Source organism: Felis catus, chromosome A3, assembly GCF_018350175.1.
Source record: "Felis catus isolate Fca126 chromosome A3, F.catus_Fca126_mat1.0, whole genome shotgun sequence".
NCBI classification, from domain to species: domain Eukaryota; kingdom Metazoa; phylum Chordata; class Mammalia; order Carnivora; family Felidae; genus Felis; species Felis catus.
Window position 1 is genome coordinate 127711240 of NC_058370.1, and position 20348 is coordinate 127731587.

Consider the following 20348-nt stretch of genomic DNA (forward strand, 5'->3'; position numbering starts at 1 on the left):
TATTTTTGGGACAGAGAGATACAGAGCATGAATGGGGGAGGCGCAGAGAGAGAGGGAGACACAGAATCGGAAGCAGGCTCCAGGCTCCGAGCCATCAGCCCAGAGCCCGACGCGGGGCTCGAACTCACGGACCGCGAGATCGTGACCTGGCTGAAGTCGGACACTTAACCGACTGCGCCACCCAGGCGCCCCTATCAGTGTATTTCTTAAATGCAAGCATAATCACATCTCTGAGGCCTTTTACTCCTTTAGGTTGGAACTCGTGCCATTACATCGGAGAACTCTCGGGCACACAGAACTCAGGGTCCCCAGCATTGTTGACCTACTGTCCTTGTCAGGGACAGTAATAATAGTGCTGTTGACCACTGTGGTGTCTTTGGGGGCTTTCCAAAGCACATGTGATTATTCCTATCTTTTATTGTTGTCCTTACCCTATCTTGCTGGTAGTCTCCTAAATATAGAGAAGAAAACGAAGACCCCGAGAGGTGAGGGCAGGGCAAGAGGCTGTGCAGAGGGCACGGACCACTTGCTTTATTCACCAGCTGTGTGAGCTTGGGCTGGTTACTCAACCTCTCTGTGTCTTATTGTTCACATCTGCAAAGTAAGGATAATGATAACATCTTCCTCCTGGGGTGCTTGGCGGAGCTAATGGGGTGATATATGTGAAGGGTTTGGAGCCATGCTTGTCAATAGTGAGTGCAGGACATTCATGATCCATTTTAATGAGTAGCTCTGTCCAGTCTCGGCCCCAAAGGGAGAGCAAAAGCAGAAACGAGGTCTTGGATTGAGGCTGGGAATGTGGGACCCCATGGACAGAGGGACTGAGATGGGCGGTGAGGAAGGGAGGGTCCTGCCTCAGATGTGGCCACGCTCCTGTCTTGAACAATCTCATGATACGGTGCAGAGACTGGAAAACTCTTCAGGTCTGGGGCCTTCACCACTGTTGTACCTGAGCCTGGGAAGTCAGGGAGACCCTCTAGGCTTCCTGTTTGGGCAGGACTTCTGGTCAGTTCGGGCTGTGGGCCTCAAATTGCTGTGAAGTTGACTCGGGCCAAGAGCTTTCCGAAACAATGTTCATTTGAGGCACAAGGAACATCCACAGGGACACTGTTCATCTTTGTCTCGGGTCTGGGTCAAGCAGTGCCTGCTTGTCGGTGGAAGGCGTGGGGCCTCTAGGTGTGAAATGCAGCTGGAGAAACGCTCAGAGCCCGTTTCAGGTGAGGGGGCTCCATATAAATGCAGGCGGGTGCTCCTTATCCCATTGCCCCACACAGTAGGAGCCACATCCCACACACAGGAGATTGCAAACCGTCATCATCTTTCCCCCTAAGACCTTGAGTAGACAATGTTCTTGAAATTTATTTATTTTTGATAGAGAGCGAGAGAGAGAGCACAAGTGGGGGAGGGACAGAGAGAGAAGGAGACACAGAATCCAAAGCGGCTCCAGGCTCCGAGCTGTCAGCACAGAGCCCGACACGGGGCTCGAACTCACAAACCTCGAGATCATGACCCCAGCCGAAGTCGGCCGCTTAACCGACTGAGCTACCCAGGCGCCCCTTGAGTAGAAAATGTTCTAAGAGGCCAGCGTGAACTGTATTATGAAACTTGAAAAAAAATGCAGTGTCATCCTGCTTTTTATTCTGTAATTGAGATCCACCTGTCTCTAACATGTTGAATTTAAACGATTTCATCCTGAGGGTCCAGAAATTTCGGAATCCGTTTCAATATGTAACCCTTTGGTCACCAGGATTCACAGGTATTAGCCAGAGAAAACAGCTCGTTTAGAAGGCTGTGTTTTAGGAGTAACGGGAAAATAGAGGCCTTAGTTACAATGCGATCATTTTTCCCTTCCGTGAGCATGAGTGGGGTAGGACATTTCTGCGTGCAGCTCCGATGTGTGTCGTGCAAGGGTCACGGCCCTGATTTTCAGGTTGGTTCCCCCCTACGCTGTCTCCCTTACTCTTCACAGCAGCTGTGGAAATTATGCCTTATTATTTATGCCCGTTTTATGGAAGAGGGAACTGAAGTCCAGGGGCTCGGGTGAGCAGCTGGGTTCCGGTTACAATAGCTGATGAATGGAGGGGCCACGACTTCCGGCCAGATCCCGGAAGCCGATCTGATCTGGAGTGTGTGCCCTCGGCCCCGCGGGGGGTAGCCGTCGGCTGCGTGAGGATCACCTCGAGCTTTCTGCGGGCACTTCGGCCCTAGCTGCTTGGGCCAAAGTGAGCGAGGATTTGTGTTTATAAAAACCTTTACGGTGTGGCTTAAAGCGTGTATGTGAGGGTGGTTTTGGCGATTAGGAGAGGCGGTCACCTGTGCAGAGGGCCTTCTCTGCAACGCTGCGGTGGTGGGGGAGGGAGAAGAACTCGGGGTGGTCGAGCCTGGGCTCCCTGGTGGGTGAGCTCTTCCCATGAGCACCCTGTCCTCAGCCTCTCCCCGAGACTGGATGTTTTCTCTTTGTACTTCTGCTCGCGTGCATTGGCAACAGGACCGTGCTGACCGAGCCAGGTTCGTTCATTCATTTATTCCCTAATTCTGTCGGAAAATATTTACCGAGCACCTATTATCTCCCTGCCGCTGAAGACAATGAAACCCCAGGTTTTGTCTATTACGCACGCACACACCCACACCCCGACACATGCGCACTATGGTAGGCTGTGGTGAGCGCTACGGGCAGAAATGGAGCTGGGTGGTCGGGGGGGGGCGGTGTAGAGTGAACGAGGTTGCCTTCTATATGGGTGATTCGGAGAAGGCGGTCTGATGAGCAGGCTCCCGAAAGGAGGGGGAGATGAGCCTTGTCAGCGTTTGCAGGGAGAGGTGGACTGGACCAGGCAGAAGGAAAAGACAGTGAGAGGATATTTTACCGATTCAGAGACAGGAGGAGAAGGCGGGCAGGATGTGGGGGGACTAAATGAAGCAGGAGTGGTCGAGGGGGGAGGTGGAAGTCGAGCAGGACCTGTAGGGCCTTGTGGAATGGGTTTGTAACCGGGAGAACGGAAACCAACATTTACTGAGCACCCGTTGTGCACTCGGCTCTGAGCCGGGTCTAATTTTATTAAAAAGATTATTGTAATAACTCTGCAAGAGAAGCTGGAACAGCTGAGAAAGCTGAGGTGCTGGTCTGCAGTCAGGTCGCTCATAAGTCCTTTGGATTTCAAAATTTATTTAAAAAATAAATTAAAAAATTTTTTTTTAAATGTTTTCTTCCTTTTGGAGAGACAGCATGACCAGGAGAAAGGCAGAGAGAGAGGGGGACAGAGGACCCGAAGCGGGCTCTGAGCTGTCAGCAGCGAGCCGGATGCAAGGCTCAAACTCACAAACCGTGAGATCGTGAGCTGAGCTGAAGTCTGACGCTCAACCCACTGAGCCACCCAGGCGCCCCCGGCTAGCTTCAAAGTTAGACATCTCTTAATTAAAATTGACCCTTAAACAAAGTGGGAGTTAGAAGCCCCCACCCCCTGAGGAGTTTGTGTCCCTGTATAACTTTAGACTCCCCCAAAACTTAACTACAGATAGCTTACCATTGACTGGAAGCCCTACCAATAACACAAGCAGTCAACACATATTTTGTATGTTATGCTTTATATATCATATCCTTCCAACAGGGTGAGCTAGAGAAAAGAAGATGCTATTGAGAAAATACACTTACAGTACGGTGCTGTAACAAAATCCACATAATCCACAAAATCCACTGGGTTTGCCCAGTTCAGACCCATGTTGTTCCATTGACTGTATTTAAGCGTTTCTGCTTCATATCAACCCTGATGATACAGGAAGGCTCAATTTCTCCTCTCTAACTTGCGTGAACTGACTTAATGGCTGTAATGCATCTTTTGGAAGGGAGATTATATCAGATGTGGTTTCATAGCTTGAGCAAATTCACACCTCCCCTGTCACCTGGTATGGATTAGTGCGTTTCCAGAGAAACAGGCCCAACAGAAGGTACACATGCATACCCAAGAAGTCCAAGGTCTGCACTGGGCAAGCTGGAAACCCCGCAGAGCTGATGGTGTGGTTCTAGTCCAAGTACAAAGACCTGAGAACCAGGAGAGATGATGGAGCTTCTGGAAAGCAGGAGACCCATGTGCTAGCTCAAAGACCGTTGGAGAGTACAAGTTCTGTCTTACCCTGCCCTGTGTTCTATTCAGGCCTTTAAGGGGTTGGATGAGGCCCACCCACATTTGCTTTGCTCAGCTGACCGATTCACATGTTCGTCTCATGCAGAGATGTCCTCAAAGATATACTCAGAATAATGCTTAACCAGGTGTTTGGGCACCCCATGTCCCGCCAACTTGACACATGGTACCAGCCATCACAGAGGCCATTTTGATAAATATAAATACAAATAAAGAAACTTGAAAGCTGCAGTGAGGAGGCTTCAGTAGTGGACGTGCCTTCTTTGGTCTTGCAGGGAGGCCTGGCCTCACTTGCCGGGGCCGGGCCCCCCTTGCACGGATCAGTTTCTCTTGATTCCTAAGACTGCTTTTAGCCACTTCCGGGGTCCTGCATTTTCGGGAAAATATTCAAGCTCCGCTTGCTAGGTTGATCAGACAGTCAAGATTCTCTGAGATCATCTGGAATAAGGATTTTCTAAAATGGTCCATATCATGGTCACACGGAAAATGGTACCATTTGTAGAGCTCACAGAGGAAATGGATGAAGCTGCTTGTGGCCACAGGAGAGTGGCCTGGGGTGGGGGGCGCTGGCCACCTGGAGGTCACCAGCTGTCTCCCACAGCTGTGGGCATACTTTAGCCCATCTTTGCCACATGGTGGAGAAAAGTCTGATTTAGACCAAGCCCGTCTATTTTACAGATGGGGATACTGATGCCCAGAGAGGGGAAAAGCCAGAGTTAGCTGGTTACTCCTTGAGACCTCCCTACACACTGCTGCTCCCACTGCATGGCTCCAAACTTCTGAACTGTTCCTAATCATTTGTCACAAATTGTCAGAGACAAAGGACTTGTGTATGTGTGTGCACATGTGTATACACACATGACCTCTTCCCAACTAGGTTATAAACGACCTAGGGACAAGGTCTTTGTCATGTTCTCTTTCTTCTCCTATCCCCTCCAAATTAGCAAGCGTAATGGCTTGGACTTTTCTGTGTCTTAAAGTATAAATGAATAATCATCCATAACCTTTAAAATAAACCGTGGTATGCGGCTACATCAAGTGTCCGTTCTTCCAGGAAGCGTTCTCTGATGTCCCTGGCTGTAAACAACATCTGCTTTGTTTGACCTTCCAGAGCATTCTTTCTGTGACATCTTAGAGCTCTAACTAGTCTCTACCTTATATTGGAGTCAGAGGTGAATGGATTCCATCTTCCTTTCCAATCATACAGACACTTTGAGAGGAGAGGGTTCATGTAACAGCGTGGCATTCGATTCAGAGTCAGCATATTTTGAGGAGGGCCTATTACCTATCAGACACTGCACAAAGTCTCTTCACAGGTGCTCATTTCGACTTCGGCAAGCCTGTGGGGTGGACGCGGCAATTTTTTATGCTTCATTGTATGAGACAAGGAAACTGGCGCTTAAAGAGCAGAGGTGCCCATTCAAGACGGTTTTAGTTGAGGTCAAAACCTCCGATCCAAGTCCCACACCCTATGCACCGGCCCAGGATACATCCTTCAGACCTTAGCTTTTTGTCAAATAAATATACAAGCCAAGAAGAAGTGAGCTAATGAACTTGGAGGCTGATAGATGCCGGACATAAGTCGCGTGATTTTTGCTACTAGTCATAAAGGTGCCCTCGTACTGGTGACAAACGAAAAGAATGTTTGTTCTCATGGATGTGTTCTCCTTATTTCCCCGTGTCCCTGGGGAACGTCTGCAAGTTCTATTGAAATGTGACTTTTGGATGCAAGAATGCCTTGGCCCCCTGATTTCTACCACAGTGAAAACTGGAATTTATACCATTTCATTTTGATGTTAATTCATTTCCTTGATAAGTCCTGCATCTATGAGAGAAATCCAATTGGCTGCTGGTCTCTGGGAGGCCTGGTGGCTGCAGCTTGTGTGTGTGTGTGTGCACGTGTGTGTGCAGGTGGCAGGGCAGTGAACGTCCTGCTTTGGGTTTCTGCTCTACCTTCTTATTTTCCATAGAACTAATCGCCCCCTTCCATGGTAAAGACCCCCCACAAGTAGAAGAGAGCATGTGCAGCAATGTGGGATCCATCTTATGTGTGATTATCTAAGTGTGGCCTCCAAGGAACTTGCTTCTCCAGCCCAATTCATTCCTGACTCTAATCAGACCCCAAAGCCCCTAATCATGCTTCTGAGTTTGGAAATGGCAAGTCTCTTCACAAACGTCTGCTTGGGGAAGAAAACATGCTTATAGGAAGCTTTTCACAGAGAGCAGTGGTTAAGCCACAGCACCCGCTTGACAGATGCCTCTCGAATAGCGTGATAAGCTACATCTCACTGGGGGATGTGGCAGGCAGCTCCCATAGAAGAAATGGTCATCCGAGGTCAAATCAGTGAGATCAACCTTCAAAGGGTCTTGCAGATCCTCACCACAGCCTGTGAAGATGTCCTTTCTCTAGATGCAAACACTGAGACCTCTGTGACTCACCCCATCCACTATAGCGGCTGGTCCTAGCGCAGGGCCTTTCTGGTTCCCATCATCACCGCTCTGTGGAGCAGGTGCACAGGCAGCCAAGTCCAGTGTTCAACTTTGCCCTGTTCCCGCTCGCTACCCTGGGTCAGATCACAGCAGCAGAGCAGAGAGCGCTGAGGTGCTGGCACACAGACTCAGCAAGAGGGACGTATGACAGTGCCCTTCACCACTTCCCGTCCTGCAGGCAGGTGAACTTGACTTTTAGACACCACGTCCGTCAAATGTCTACTGGGAGCTGGCCACGGTGTTAGGTGCTGGGGGCAAGTGAGGGCTAATGCATTTTCTGCCTTGAGGACAAATCTGGTGGAGAGTTGTTTCTCAGAATATATTCTTATATTGTGGAACTGGTCCGGGCAGGAGACATTCAGAAGGCATTTATTCATGTCTTCGTTAATCGAACAAGTACGTTGAAAACACTATTCCTGGTGGGCACTGAGGGAATGACAGGGAGCAAGACTGACGTGGGCCTGGTCCTGAAAACATATTTATAGGACATCGAATTGTGGGCAAATACAGAAGAGCCAAGGACACTATCTTTGTCATATCTTGGGGGGGGGGGAATATATGAAAAATGTATAATCTAAATAAAATTGCAGAGGGATGTTTATGCACAATTACCAACTTTGGTGTGTTTCATTTCAGTTTGACTATATATATATACGTATATATATATATATATATATATATATATATAAGTTTATTTGTTTATTTTGAGAGAGAGAGAGAGAGAGAGAGAGAGCAGAATGAGAGGAAAAGAGAGAGAATCCCAAGCAGGCCCTGCACCATTAACGCAGAGCCTAATACGGGTTCAGACTTACAAACTGTGAGATCATGACCTGAGCTGAAATCAACAGTCAGGCGCTTAACCAACTGAGCCACCCAGGTGCCCCAACTGTATATATATTTTACAAAAAAGCATAATTATCCATTGAAGTCCCTTGAGCCTTTCCTTGGCTGGCCTGGACTATTCAGGTCTGCTCCTTCTGTGGTTTTGTATCATTCAGGCAGGCTTTAGGGACACTGCTGCAACTTAAAACATTGAAGAGAGTTGTATCTGTCGGCCCTTGCTGCTTGCATTTCCCCTGCCTACAGATGACTTTCTCTGTGGCTAAGTGCTGTTTTTAAGCTACAGTTCAGAGACCATCGGCTAAAGTCATTCATTCAAGCACTGGACAAACATTTGTTGAATGGCTACTTTGTGCCAGGCGTAGTTCTAAACTCTGAGGATATGCTACATCCGTGAGGGAAAAGGTAGCTAAGTGGGGCGCCTGGGTGGCTCAGTAGGTTGGGCATCCGTCCTCAGCTCAGGTCGTGATCTCGCGGTCTGTGAGTTGGAGCCCCATGTTGGGCTCTGTGCTGACAGCTCAGAACCGGGAGCCTGCTTTGGATTCCATGTCTCCCTCTCTCTGCCCCTCCCCTGCTCATGCCTCTGTCCCTGTCTCTGTCTGTCTCTCTCAAAAGTAAATAAACATTAAAATATTTTAAGAAAAGGTAGATAATAAAGTAATAATCATAATAAATCAGGGAAAGGTAATCAAGTGATATTTATTACCTTCTAGTACATTAGAAGGTCAAAAAAGTGATGGAAAAAAAGAGGCAGAGTAAAGGGAATACATTTTGATCTACGCCAGATAGATTTTAAAGGTAAAGCCAGAAGGATTTTCGGAAGGATTGCATGTGGGGCATGAAATAAGAGAGGAGGCTAGAATGACTCAATATTTTGTCCTCAGAGACTGGACTGATGGAATTGTCATTAGCTGAGATGGGAAAGACTGGGAGAGGGGGCGGCATTGGGGGAGGAGACAGGGAGTTCAGTTTGGGGCCTCGAGAAGTTCGAGGTTGGTGTCCAAGTGTAGATTTTGAGTAGGCTGTGGTTATTGCAAGTAAGGGAGAGGTCAAGCTGGAAATACGGATTTGAGGTTTATCAAAATACAGCTGACATTTAAAGCCATGACGCTGGGGAAGGTCACCGAAGGTGTGAATCCTGATAGAGAAGAGAGAGACTGAAGACCTGAGTCCCAAAGAATGCCAACATAAAGAGTTTTCGGAGAAAGACAAGGAATGAGCCAAAGAGACTAAGAAGGAGCGGCATTAGCGAGGAGGGGCAAGAAGAGACTGTGATCTAGGGGTCACTAGGGGTCAAGGAAACAAGACTTTCTGGAACGGACGATGACTCGGTGGTGTCACAGTTAGTTGATGATGGGCTAGTAAACATGAAGGCTGAGAACTGACCATTGGATTTAGCATCCTGGAGGTCATGGGCCTGGTCCACTCGACCCCGCCCACCCAGCGTGCCTCCTCTGCATGCCGTGTGCTCCTTTAATGATGCTGTACGTGGCCCCCATGTGATCTGTTCAAAGCCGTGCTCCCACAAAGTAGCTTACGACGGCCATCCTCCTAATTTACTTAGGTGATATTGGTGAACACCAATCATGCATCAGGACGCATCTAGATAGAACAGATGTGTTAAAGTCACCTGGGCCCTCCTCTGCCCTCAGATATCTTACAGTCTGGGGAGAAAAACAAGGTGTCTGGGTCCTGTTACAGCAAAAGGGAGTGATTGAGGTATGATAAAATTATGGAAGTTGAGAGGACAGAGAAATTTTCCCTGGGGGGGGGGGGTCAAGGTTGAGTTCACGGCTGAAGTGGCCTGTGAATGTGGTCTTGAAGGATGAGCGGGATTTGGAAATAAGGTAAAGTGAAGAGGAAAGCTCCATCGGACACAGGGAATTAGAGGAGAAGGGTGTGCCGGGAGGCAGCGGGAGTGGGGGCACGGAGCTGCAGGGCAGGGTGTGGGAAGGAGAGAGAGAAGTGGGAGATGAGGGCTAGCATTCTGGCCAGGACCTGTGAAGAGAGTCTTAGAAATTAGAGGCTGGGCTGTATCTCTTTGTCAGTGGGGAAATCATTAAAGGCTTTTGAGCCACGGAATGACGCAATAGCCGTGCTGCTTCAGGAAGAGTCATCTGGCTGCGTGTGCAAAACTGTCCAGGAGAAAGATAAGAAGGATCTAAATTAGGGCACTGGCGGTGGGAGGTGGGGGTAGGGGTGCTGTGAGCCTTAGCAGAGGAAGAACCCGCAGGACACAGCACTGAAGAGTGCGGGGTGCACGGCATGTAGCTGCGGCTCTAGGCCTTCCCTAAGAACCACGTGGGCCTTTGGGGGAGCGTGGGTGGCTCCGTCGGTTAAGCCTCCGACTCCTGACTTCGTCTCAGGTCATGATCTCATGGTTTGTGAGTTCAAGTCCCACGGAGACAACGCATAGCCTGCTTGGGATTCTCCCTTCCCCTCTCTCTGCCCCTCCCCTGCTCTCTAGGTCTCTCTCAAAATAAATAAATAAACTTAGAAAGAAAATACACATGAGCCTTCTGAAGGGCAGTGGCCTAGGCAGCCCCTGGTCGCTTGTACTTGTCACCTCCACCCCCATGCTCGTCTGAACCCTGAGTGCTTGAGCTTCACCTCATTAATGGCGTGGAGCTTGGAACTCTGTGATTAACGCCGGTTCTGCGTTTAAGAAACAAAGGAACTCTGCATTCCAGGACTCTGGAATGGGAGGAGAAGAATGGATTGGGAGGAGGTGATTTTGGAGCTGAGACATGAGTGCTGGCAAGCGCCCATCCAGGCCACCTCCGGCCTTCCGTCTCTGATCTTCTGCCGCGTCTGGTCTGAGTGGCACACGGCGTTTCCCACATTGTCGGGCAAAGCAGTTCTCAGAGCCCAGAGAGGGCAATACACGGTGTCACCCCGACCTGCAGTGTCGTAGGAAATGCCAAGTGACCCAGATGGGGCCCAGGCAGCCTGCCTGCTCATTTTCCCTACTACCGGAGGACAGAAAGTCTCCCGCTGTTCTGCGATTCTCCCAGCATCAGCTCGAGTGGGCTCAGACGGGGCAGGTAATGGCACCCGGGGGGATCATCGCTGATTTCGGGGAGGTTGGAACCCCAGGCTGTGGGGGAAGGGGCTGGCCCGCAGCCAGCCCCAGCATCCCGATTCATGTGGCAGCGTAGGGGGAAGAGCCTTTGTGGCAAGCCTGGCTTCCTCCTGAATCTGCCCATAAAAGGATAAAAGTGCTGCTATCTGGTCGGCATTGGGTAGGATTGCTGATGATAAATTTTTTAAAAGTGTGGATTTTTCCCCCTTTCTGCAAGCGGTGGGGCGAGAGAGAAAGAGAGAGGGAGAGGGAGAGGGAGAGAGAGAGAGAGAGAGAGAGAGAGAGAGAGAGAGAAAGCGAGCTTTCACACAGTTTCCAGCCTGTATGTGCTAACAGATGGATTCAGACTCATCTTTTATCTAGTGTTACAGAATGTTACAGATGATATGCTGCTTCTTCAATTTACAAGAGGAAAAAAAAAATTAAAGCTTTAAAGGGAAGCCCTTATGGTAGAAAAGAATGGTCCAAAATATTGTCTGGCTTTACTCAAAAGGCAAAGTATAGCAGAACCATTTAAAAGTGATTTTCTTCCTCCCCCTCCCTGACTTCTCCAAAATATATGATCTCAGTGTCAGAAGTAGGCCAAGCTTTAAGGCTATCATGAATTATATATCAAGAGACATCATTACCCAGGAGTCTTGAACAAATGCCCCATGGTTTAAATTTTACAGACGGTTCCCCCCCCCCCCCCTCGGTGGTAGTAATTTCTGCCTCTGCCTTCTTCCTGAGACGGAAAAGGAAAGTATTTTACGAAATGCATGAGGAGACGTTATGCTAATAAAGGTAATTGTGCAATGATTGGAAACTGCTCTGTTTCCCCTTGGAAGGAAGCTTTTGTCCCCCCAACACCGATCCCGCACTCCAGGTGCTTAAGCGGGCAGCTTGCTCTGGCTTTGTCCTGCCTGATTTCGGCAGGACTCAGACACCCACAGAGCAAGAGCTGCACGAGCGAGGACGTGAACTGGGCATTTCTGCATCCGCCCTTTATGACAAAGACCTTGCCGACGTCTGCCTATCTGATATGCTTTACCCATCTGTGTATCTTCTAATATTCAAGGAGGGCTTTATGAACATAACTCTATCTGAAATTGGAGACATTAGCTGGGTAAATAGGAAAGGCGGGTGCTTGGTGTTTGCTCTCTAGCCTCCTTACAGCCCTTAAAGGGAGGAGAACGTTAGCCCGGAATATAGTCACCGAGAACACGATGCACCCCCAGGCACAGTACTGGCTGAGGTGTCCAGATAAGAACTCCTGTGGCTGCAGAAATGGTCTTCTCTGCCCTGGAGCCCATAATCTCCCTCCCAATCCATTCTTCTGGGTGGACATTTTACCGTGCTGAGCTCTCCTGTAGTGAGAGAAGCCAGGTACAATTGTTTACACAGACTTCTCGTTTTTTAATCTTTAATAATCCTTTTATTAACTATCTCCCTTTGTCCTTATTATGCTTTGGGATATGGTGGGCATACCATGTTTTTAGCATCTTGGAAGGTGAAATAATCGAGAGCTAGAGTGGAGATGTAATTGAGTAGAGTCTGTGTCACTGGAGCCGTGAAATATACATGCATCTCAACACACATGTATATGATATAAAATACAAACCCGATGGTTATTACTCTGCCTCTGCCGAATAATAAAAAGTGAACCCTATGATCAGCTCCCATTTGGAGGGTAGATTCCTTTAGGAGGCTTCGCAGGCCCTCTGTCCTCCAGCTCAGCCCCTGCCTCAAGTTTTCGTCCGGGCTTCCTTCCCGCTGCACTATGTCCTGTTCTTACATCCCAACCATACGTAACCACATGGCGTTCCTTACTTCACAAGCTCCATCATCTCTGTCCATATGTATTGCCTCATCGTGAACATGTGCCCAAGCACCCTCCCCGCTGTCCTCATGCTCCTCATTTCCGTGACTAAGACCTGCGTGGATCCAGGCTCCGTTCAGGCCCTTCTATGAAGCCTTAATTTATCCCCCAGATTCCCACCGTGTGGGTTAGGCACCCATTACTGGCACTCCCATATCAGCCCACGCTCCCCGTTGTGGCAGTTGCCATACTGTATTTTTAATTTTTTTTAATGTTTATTTATTTTTAAGCGAGGGAGAGAGAGAGAGCGCGCCAATGGGGGCAGAGAGAGAGGGAGACAGAGAATCCCAAGCAGACTTCGAACTGTCAGTGCAAAGCCCGATGCAAGGCTCAAACTCACAAACCATGAGAGATCATGACCTGAGCCAAAATCGAGAGTCGGACGCTTAACCGACTGAGCCCAGGTGCCCCTGCCACACTATATTCTTAATTGTTCTTTCATGTATTTATCTTTTCTGGTAGCTCGGGAGCTCCTGGCAAATGTGAGTGAGGCACCACACTTTTGTTCTCAGAAGCTTCACCCCCAGAGTGGAAGAGATACGGGAAGGCCCAGTAGGCTGCAGGGCGGGCCTTGGTGGGATCCTTCCTCCCTATTACGGTCCCTCTGGGTGAACCCTAAACAGGGAGTCAGCCTCCCAGGCAGGGTTTGGTGACTGTCCTGTGTACCATTCAAGTGCGTGGCTGCTTTCAGACCCCAAGATGAGGTCACCACTGCTGCCTCATTTATTACCTCCACTGACCCAGGCCTTTGGTGCTATGCCCAGCTAACACACTTTACAAGGTTGGTCTCCAGCGTTTCTGGTGTCTGACTTAGCACTGAGTCAACAAAGTCACTAGGGTAGAAGCAGGCCGTTAGGATACAAGGAACACAGGGTTCAGGCAGACCTGCATGAGAATCCCATTTCTGCCACTAACGGGTGATCCGTGTGATCTCAGGAAGTTGACCTAAATGCTCTGAGCCTTTGTGTCTGTCTCAGTAAAATGAGGGAGAGATGTTGTTTGAGGCTATCTTTTAATAACAAAGATTGTTTTGTAAAGTACTTGGTACCTAAAGGATATTCATAAAATTGAGCATCAGTAGTATGAAAAAAGTCCGGCTTCCAATCCAATAAATCAGATTATTAAAAATATAGCAAAATGGAGGGTGCCTGGGTGGCTCAGAGCTTGAGCATCTGACTCTGGTTTCAGCTCTGGTCATAATCCTAGGGTTGTGGGATCGAGTCCTGCATCGGGCTCTGTGCTAAGCATGGATCCTCCTTAAGATTCTCTCTCTGCCTCTCTCTTTCTCTCTCTCTCTCTCGTCTCTGTCTCTCTCCCCCTCTTCCCCACTTGCACAAATGCTCTCTCTCTCTCTCTCTCTCTCTCTCTCTCTCTCTCTCTCTCTCAGAAAAAAATACATGTATCAAAATGATTTTACCATTACGGAAGAAGTAAGTCGTCATATTTTTGCTTTAGATATTACGACTTTAAATTAAAAAAAAAAAGGAGATAATTTGTTCAAGGCACAAACATCAGAATAAAAAAAAAATCACTAGCTCTTTGGCTTTTGGTGCATTTCCTTATTTCTCTTAGCCTGGGTTCCCTTATCTCCATTATGGGCATAATGAGACCCATGTTGCCAGGGTGTGGATGTGAGAAATGAATGAGAGGCGAGGAGTGGAAAAGGCCATGCTCAGCCAAGGGCAGAGTTGGTTCTCAGTAAGTGGTTTTGAAATTTCTTTCCCTGAAGCTGCTCTACTCCCATCCTATGAATTCTGCCTGGATTGTAACCAACTTGTTCCTGAGCTCCAAGTAGCCTTGGAGTCTAGCATAGAGACCTGAACAAAAGCGTCTTCTGGGCGCTCAAAAAGCTGCATTTGACTGAGAGTCAGTAAGAAACTCAACAGCAGGCCTGGGGCAGGCCGCCACCTCCCCTGGGCCACCAGCTCCTCGTGCAGGGGGTGCAGGGGGAGGGCAGACAGTTGCCCAGGTGGCTTCCAGCTCTGGCATTCTGGGAGTCTAATTTATGGTTGAGTGAGTTGTCATTCACGGACCAGGAAGGGCCAAATTACCCTCATTATTCTCCTCGCAGCTCTGGTGCCTGAGAAGCCACTGGGTCCTGCCACATCTAGAATTATCTCCGAACCCTCGGGCTTTTAATTAAAGGGCTTTGTGAGTCAGATGGTTTCTGGTCAGATTCAGATCTTCAGGGAGACACGGAGGGAGGTCCTCTGTCCTGTCATCTACTCCTTGAGAAATCCGCCGTCTCTCCCAGTGCGGGGACAGCAAGTTGGGAGTCTCGAGGGGGACTTCCAAGAGAGGCTGTGGCTAATCCTTACCCCACAGCCCCGCTGACTCCAGGCCCCAGAGGCCTTTGGACCGTTGACACCGCACATCATCGCTTTTTTCCCTGTGAGTGTCTGAGCTGTGCCCGCCTGCTCTGATTCGCTTTTGGCTCCCCACGGTTGCCGCGACGCCTGGATTACTTCTTACCCAACACGGTTTCCGCTTCGGGCGGCTTGTGCTAAATGCATTTTCAGTCCCATGTGGTACAAGGGATAAAAGGATTGTCTTAAAAAAGTGGTTTCTGAATGTGTCGAAAGCAAGGCTGCCTGCTGTGTGTTTTTAACAATGGCTTCCCCAGAGGAGGGTTGAAAACCTCACCTTTCAAGATGTTTCAACTCCTATTAGAAAGTGACTTAAATAAAGTTGCTCTTCTGACCACTGCTGCTCTGATCGCCAGACTGGTGATGATTTGTCTAACCTGAGTCTCCAGGGCTGGCACTCGACACCATTTCCCTCCCAGAGGAGATGAAATTGTGCTGGTCACTTTCTTCCTTCTGGTGTCCACCTTGGGAGGGGTGTGTTTCTGAGAGCACTGGAGGGTGGGCTTTCTCGAGAGAGCACCCCATGGTTCCAGACCCATTTCTTCCTCCTACAAGCCATTAATGGGCACGTACTTTGTGTCCAGCAGTGTGTCCTCTTCCTGTCTTCTCTCCCTGTCGCCTACATCTCAATGCTCTGCACCCATCCGCCATCTAAGGTTCCTGTGAACTGACCCAAGTCCCCTTAATTTTTCTCCTGGATGCTGTTGTGTTTATGTAACTTGAATGGGCCACTGTGTTTGCATAACTTTAGTTCGGGTTTTTCAACCTGGGCGCCCCTGACAGTTTGGGCAAAGGAGACAGTTTGGTGTGGGAGGCTCTCAGGTTCTCTGGAGCATCCCTGGCCTCTACCCTGGATGCCAGTGGCACCCCACACACTCCAGCTGTGACAGCCACAAATGTCTACCGACATCGCCAAATACGTCCTCAGACTTTTGCATTTACCGAAACACCCTATGTCTGTTGTCTTAGTTGATATAGTTACGCATAAGGATTTTTGCTCCCCTTTTATGACTAAAGGAATTGAGGGTCAGGAACGGAAGAAACTTGCCTATCCAACAGTAGGTCAGGGAAAGAGCCGAAGTTAACAATTTAAATCTCCCGTCTTCCCAACCCAGTGTCTTTCTTACGGATCCATTTAATGGTGTGCCTGCAAGTGTTTAGTAACTGATTCTCTGGGAAAAACAAAAACAGAACAAACCTGATTAGGAGAGGTTGCCAATTTCATGGCGCAAGTACTCCCACCGTGGCTGGTTCCTTCTCAAAAGACGTCATTGAACGTGAAGTTGGGAAGAGACACGTGTGATTGGTTCTGGTCAGCAGGTGCCGGCTGGCTCCAGGACACCACTGGGCCCACGTGTACTTCTGTTTCGGTAGCCTCGCTCTCTTCCGGACCCTGTTCTTCCACCCCTCCTCCTCTTCCCCCATAAACAGATATACTGGAGGGTGCCACAGGGAGGCATTCATCTGGTGAGGGCATTGATCGCCTCTTTGGATAAGTACACGGCAGTTAGAGTGGAATTTTCTCCCTCTTCTGTTAAATCAGCATTTTGTTTCCCAGTCGTTCCACCTGAGGAGTTGCAGGAGTAGGACGCTCTGATCTGAGAGCAGAGACCTTACGGAGGTCGGCAATAGGGTCTTCTGGACACAGTCCGCTCCTGAGCAGGAACTAAGTGCTGTGGGTCAACATCAGACATAGTGAGTGATCACAAGGTGGTGACGGCTACAGGGCTATTGGAGATACCGTTCTGGAGAGTAAGGGGTAGGATCTTGGCTAGCGTTTTAATCCAGGTGTGGACTTTGACATCCGTAAGGCTCAGTTTCCACACCTGTGAAAGGAGAGCCAGCTTATGTCTGAGCTTCAGGCGTGTACTCACCCACTCGGTTGCTTGAAGGATTGGCTGGTCGTCATAATTAGTATAAGCTCCTCAGGCCTAAGGACTCAGCTGGCCTTGGCTTTTTCATCTTGGCCATGGTTCAGTGCCAAATGCTTTTCTCTGGTCCAGCCTTAGACCTGAACTTGAGCTGGGACCGTGGGAAGAACCCTTAGCTGGTTATCAGAAGACCTGGGTTCTTGTCCCAACTTTGGTACCGCCCCGTTACATAACCCTGGGAAGTACTTCATGGTGACAGGAATGTGGGTATCCCCATGGGAGGGGTGGGAGCATGATGTGGCATTTGGATTTTATCCTGAAGGCGGTGGAAAGTGCTTGAAGAGAAGACACATCATCAAGTGTGTGCTTTAGAACGTTCTTTCTGCAGAGCACAGGGCCAGAGTCCAGGCAGGATGAAACCAGTTAGGGAGTGGTTCAGCAGCCCAGTCAAAAAGTGACGAGGCGTCCCGTGCGCACTAGCTGAGTGGCACAGACAGAAAATGCTGTGAGAGTTCGGAGATGGGAGAGGTCAGAAGAGTGTCCGAGAAGACTTCACGGAGGAGGCGAGGCCGCTGCTGACTTGGAAGGATGGAGGCGTGTGGAGGTGTAAGTCTAGGTTGCAGAACTGGGCAAAAACCCGCAACATTGCAGTAAATCACATTGGGCTTAAACTGAGAATTTCTGTAAAGGGTGGTTATGTAAATGGCCCTTTGATGGAGCGACTTGGACCCTAGGATTAAGAAAGTGGCTTCTGTTAGAAGGTGGTGGTCCTCACAGGGAACGCACATTTTCATGTAGTCCGTTTCTGCACAGCTCTTATCCCGGGCCTTTTCCTGTCTGTAGCTGCCACTTGCTTTTTTCCCTTGGTGAGGTGTAGAGAGCCTGGGGCCCTGAATAGCCGGTGCACACACTCACCCCCTGCAGCCCCCTGCCGTTGAGGAAGCACAGTGCCTCTGACTCTTGAGGATGAATACAGCACTGAATGCTGATGTGTGGCTTCTGACTTGCCTCACAGGAGGGGGCCCGGGAAGGGAGCAGCTGTGCTATTGTCTGAGCGTGTCCCCAGTATTTGTCTGCCTAGGCCAGGGTGACCCTTGTCCCTCGCGATAAGCCGTCTCGCAGCTGCCGCAGGTACGATCTCAATCATTCCTCCCCCTGTTGGCTCTGACTCTCTCCCCTTACTGAGAATGAAGGAGATGCCCCATTTTCTCGCATGCCAGTTTCGTGAACGTGTGTCCGTCCCTGTCCACAAGGCGAAGGATGGCCAGTCTCACAGCGTCCCAGTTAAATGCGCTCTGGGTTTCCCCGTGACGTGTTAGGAAAATGGATTTGGCTGGGAAATGATACGAGCTAGATAGCATCACCTCTGAGGCTCACGTGAGTTAACAGGCTCAGAAGGGAAAACGACTCACCCAGCGTTGCACCATCGGGAGCTGGTAGGGTGAGGACAGAAAGCAGACACCCTCTGGACTTCAGCGTACCCCTGTTGGATTTAGAGTCCCGTTTGTACGGCATTTTAGCAGAGGTCGGCCTTGTAAGAAAGTTGGGTTCTCAAACGGCAGTATATGTCCTAGGTTAGGTTTTTTACCGAAATGCTCCCTTGATGGTCTGTTCTAGACATCAGGAGTCCCAAGTCCCAAGCACCTCTTTATTATACAGAAGGCAGCGAGTGGCTTGCCCGATGTCTTAGAGATTCAGGGTCAAAGCAGAGACTGCCTCCCAGAACACCAGCTTCTCCACCCACGGTGCTTTGCCTCCCTCCGGCCTCGCGGCAATGGTGCTCTCGCTAGAAAACACCCAGCATAAGCCACCTGAAAAGTGCCTTTTGTTGTTGTAGGCCAGGGGCTGGTGGGGAGTTCACAGTTGGCGTTGGCCGTGTGACATTCTTGTGTCTTGGGGAGGACGAGTGCCGCGGATGTTTGCACAGTATGCTGGAGCCCGCCGCAGTCGTCAGGAATTTGGACGGCAAATGACTCCAGCCAGATTGGCTTTCGGATCGTGCTCGGTGCAGACTGGCCGTGGCACCATTTCTTAGTTTCCTACTCCTGGGCAGCCCGGGCGTTGAACTTCCATAGCAATCGTTTACTCTCCTAGTCCAGGTCAGCTTTGCCCCCTCATTCAGGAGCGGTCGTATTTGCTAAAGCTGACGTAGGGGCCGAGTACCGCACTGGTCACATTTAACGTTGGGTAGCCCTAACAGCCCTGAGATGGACAGACAGGGGGGCCAAGATGCAAAGAAGTTACGGCTCACAGCTGTTGGACTCAAGACCCCAGGCTCTTTCCGTGGCCCCATCTCCCTGCTGACACAACAATATCTGACGTGCTGATTCACTGCTGGCATCACAGGAAGCGCCAATGTAGGTAAAGCCCATTACAGCCTGATGCCAGCCTCTTTTCCTGCTGTCTCTGCTACCTCCTTCCTTCTTCCCCAGCCACTCTGAGCCATCCACGGCCTTCAAGGAAGCCACAATTTGCAGATTCGACCATCAGCCCTTGGCATTTGTGCAGGACGCTGGGCTGGTTGCAGTAGGTATGACTACCCTGTAAAGATAAGGAAGACATGCCCCCCCTCTTAGGGGCTCCCCATCCCGTGGCAGAAAGAAAACGTGAACACAAGTAGCTTTCATACTTCAGAAGAGAAAGCTCATTTGATCTTCAAAGTGGCCCCTAGAGAGGCTGCTGGTGTACGTTGCTGAAAGATCTGCGTTTAATAGACTTTCTACCTCAAGATCAGACCAAGTTAAGGTCACACAGCCCAGCCAAGGCCAGGTTGGGAGCAGACCCGGTTTTCCTTGCGCCCCTATATAGCATTCCTGCCGCATCAAGGCATCCTCCCGCCTTGCGTCACCAGGGTTGGTTAAGGACAGCCTCTGTAGTCTGGACTGTTTGTGTCTGTCTTACTGCTGCCTGCCTGATGGAGACAAGTCAGCTGTCAGCTGCTGACGCCTCAAACCTGTTAAGTTGTGCCCCTTTTCTTCTGGAAAGGTGACATTCCTATAGGTGCAGCCTGGAAAGGGAGGAGAAAACATGAAGATGCCCCCGTTGTCTAGGACACTCAGGGGTGTCAGGGAGAGGGGCCTGGTCACATTCAGTTTTTTTTTTTTTAAGTTTATTTATTGTGAGGGGGGCGGAGGGGCAGAGAGAGGGAGAGAGAGAATCCCAAGCCGGCTGCACACTGTGTGCGCAGAGCCCGACATGGGGCTCGATCCCGTGAACCCTGAGATCATGATCTGAGCTGAGATCAAGAGTCAGATGCTTAACCGACTGAGCCACCCAGGCGCCGCTGGTCGCATTCAGTTTCAAAAGTGTCTCCTGCCCCCCACCCCCACCCCCACCCCAGAGGAGGACCTCTGGTTGGCGTGACCAACCCTGTGAAATACCTTCTCGGAGAGCAGCAATCCATGGTGGCAGTTGTGTTCAGAGAGTGAGATTTGAACTTCTGGAAAGACTGGGCGGAGTTTTCCGACAGGTTCCGGCCAGTGAAGGTGGTCTCCTTCTGCCATCCTCGTGGGGGGGTGACCTTTTCGCTGTCTGGGTGTGACCAGGAGGACAGATGGGGAAGCCACGACCCTGGGAAATGGAACAGGTGTGAGCTCGGGAGTAGAGACCTGGGCTCTTGTCCGGGTTCTGTTACCGCCTGCCACTGGCAATGGCCCTCGCGCGCAGCGTCAGATCTGGCAGCTGTGGACGTTAGAGATTGAACTT

General features: G+C 49.9%; 1 protein-coding gene across 6 annotated transcripts in view; it reads left to right on the top strand.

The window, feature by feature from the left end:
• Nucleotides 1-20348, top strand: part of CYRIA (CYFIP related Rac1 interactor A) — a 107521-nt gene that overhangs the window by 17735 nt on the left and 69438 nt on the right. For 2 of the 6 annotated variants that reach the window (XM_045054914.1, XM_045054915.1), the window contains exon 1: nucleotides 10133-10510. The exons of the other annotated variants lie outside the window; for them this stretch is intronic. The gene's annotated coding sequence lies outside the window, so the exon portion shown is untranslated. Of the gene's footprint in view, nucleotides 1-10132; nucleotides 10511-20348 lie in introns of those variants that run through there. 6 annotated transcript variants of the gene reach the window in all.